Below are 3,013 nucleotides of genomic sequence, written 5' to 3' on the forward strand. Positions count from 1 at the left end.
ATCCTGTCCACTCCATTTGTCAAGTCACTGGCAGAAAGCCTTGTGCCATTTGAAGTTGAACCCGATGATGTGACAAATACACCGCTGATTGATCCCTGAGCCATTTCTGTCACATAAGGTTCCAGAGCTTTAGGTACCAACTTCTTGCCATTTTAAGGTCTTCGGCTGAACAGCTTCCTGATACTAGTCCACAAGCCATTCCCATTCGTTTTAATACTTCTATATCATCATGGATTTCAAACGTGTTGTCAAAATTAAATAGATACTCAAATTTGTCATTAGATATACTGCAGTCAATCACCGTCTTCTTGCTGGTGTTCACAATGATAAACGGTAGGTGATGGCGGAGTTGGAGGGAGGTGGCCTGTTGGCTTGTTGCTCTGCTTGATGGTTTTTCTGTACCAGATTCTTGAAGGCAATTTGCTGTAGAATAAGTTCTTGAAGTCGAGATTGTTTCTGTTTTATTCTTTCAAGTCTTCTCTATCTCTCTACCTCTAAATTCTGACATTCCTGAGCCAAGTTAGTAGACAGACCAATCCAGTTGATTTCTTTCTTCTCCTTAGAGTTAATGTTCATGGCCATTAAGACATTTAAGGCATCGTAGACTCGTCGTCTTATATTCTTCTGGTCATAAGCTGATTCATTTGGTAAAATATGGTTATCAGCAGAACTGAACTCAGTGACCAATTCATCTGCCACTTCATTATATGAAGTGGTTCCTTTCTTCTGAACCTTCTCACAAACCTTCATTGAAAAATGCCTCAGACCCTTGCCATTCTTCTCTCCTTTTCTGTTGCGTTTCCCAGCAGACCAAGGTTAGGAGTCTGAAGCCTGGTTCTGTGATACAAAATGGGTGTTAGGGGTGTGTGGACTTCCTACCAGGATAGTATTTGGCGCTGCAGGTCTCTGAGATGTACGAATTACCACTTGCTGTGCAATGTTGACGTTGGACTGTCCAAAGGTTTTTGGCAGGAGTTGTTTTCTGAGTGTATTTACTGTAGAAGGATGAACAGCTACTAACGATACCACACCTTTTTCCAGGCCTAAGATTCTGGTCTATAAAGACCTTTAGTTCTACATTGGCTTCAATTAGACCAGCATCTTTTTTCATGTTACCAGATCCGTGAAATCAATTCCATAAATGTTCACCCTTCAGAGAAGAAACGATGATTTTTCTGGAAAGCAGTTTCCTCCCCCAGCAGCCCATCCCCCACCCACTGAGAGGCGGTGGCAAGCCCCGCAGCCCACCACCAACTGCAGCGTCTACAATGAGCCACAGCGGCGGCGTGGGGGGTACGGGGTGGGGGAAGGTTTACCGACTGCACATGTCCAGCGCACACAGAGCACACCAGGAAAGAGCCCCAGAGACACCGAGCAGTGCGCACGGCACCCACATGCAGGCGAGGCGGGAGCTCCTACACAATATTTTGAGACGCATCCCTGTTGCTGTGTTTGTCAATTCTTTCTGTTACTAAAATTTGATTATCCGTTTTCCTGTTGATGAATATTGGTTCTAGATGTTAGCTATTATCAATAAAGCTGCTATAAACATTCTTATAGAAATCTTTTTGTGTACAGATACTTTCATTGTTCTTGGGTAAAGTATAGGGAGTGCAGTTGCTGGAGCTTAGGGTACATATACTTAACTGCAAAAGAAAGTGAAAGTTTTCCTAATTGTATAATTTTGTATTCCAACCAGCAATGTATGAGAATTCCAATTTTTTCATTTCCTCAACAATTAGGTATTGTTAGATAGATAAATAGATAGATAGATAGATAAAGATGATAGATTATATATTTAAGACATTCTGGTGCACAGTTAGTGGTATCTCATTATGATTTTAATTTTCCTAGTGAATAATTGGGAGCTGTGGTAGCATAGTGCCTAAGGCACTTGACTGCTAACCAGAAGGCTGGCGGTTCAAACCCAGCAGCCACTCCTTGGAAGGAAGGTTGGGCAATCTACTTCCGTAGTAATACTGCCTCGGAAACCCAAGGAGGGGTCGCTATGAGTTGGGTCCGACTAGATGGCACATAACAGCAACAGTGAATAATTATATTAATCATCTTTTAATTAATTTATTTTTTGCCATTTGTATATTTACTTTTGTAAACTCTCCAAATCATTTTCTTATTTTATGTTGGCTTGTATGTCTTTTTATTATTGACTATTAGGAATTTTTGTGTTCTGTATAAGATTGATAATTCATATGGAGCGTTAGATATAATCCTGTATTAAATTCTTGTTGTGATGCAGTAAGGTAATTCAGGCTGAGCACTTGAGGATGATTCAGGCACCTAATTTTAAAAACAAACTGTCAGCTGACTTCCCATAAACTCACCAGCTGAAATTTTCATCTTTTTCAACAAGTATATATTCACTTACAAGTTTTTTTTCCTCCATATTCATCTTATGGTTAGAGGAGTAGTATTTGTATGCAGGACAGTAGCAAAGCAGTTTTCTCCAAAACTGATCAGTAGCCTTTGCCCACTCAGTTCTTCACTAAATTTTTACTGCCTCAGGCCTAAGTGTGTCAAAACAATTTTACCTGCTAACCAAGAAGCAATTCTATTCTGAATTTAATAGGAGAATTTATAATTATAGATGATTTCATTTACCTTATTTCCTCATAAAATGTTTCCTAGGCAGCTTTATAATGATCATACACAATAGGAAGTAATATGACCATTTTATGAACTCAGCATAAAATTGCTACAAAATCAGTTTTAAGAGGAAAAATGTTAGAGCCCAAAATAACCCTTGCAAATAAATTATTAGAGAAGATTAAATTCCACTGGATACAGATAATTTGGATTAACAATGTATCTATCAGGAGGTCCCATCTTCCCATGGTGGCACATGAACTTGCAATTGCCTGATGGACTTTTTTAATATCTGTTAAATACATTTGAACACCATGTTATTCTTTCCAGATAATAACAATCTAAATTGCTACAGCTTTCTCCTTCCATTTGCTGAAGTACAGTACCATTTTATAAGTGAGAAGGGATA

At 39.1% G+C, this 3,013-nt stretch overlaps 1 pseudogene; it reads right to left on the reverse strand.

Moving 5' to 3' along the window:
- The window catches only part of LOC103207597, a 6,718-nt pseudogene extending 5,607 nt beyond the window's left edge, over positions 1-1,111 (reverse strand).
- Positions 1,112-3,013: the final 1,902 nt, after the last annotated feature.

The sequence above is a fragment of the Orycteropus afer genome, unplaced genomic scaffold (assembly GCF_000298275.1).
Source record: "Orycteropus afer afer isolate SDZICR_OR568_19922 unplaced genomic scaffold, OryAfe1.0 scaffold00379, whole genome shotgun sequence".
Lineage (NCBI taxonomy): Eukaryota > Metazoa > Chordata > Mammalia > Tubulidentata > Orycteropodidae > Orycteropus > Orycteropus afer.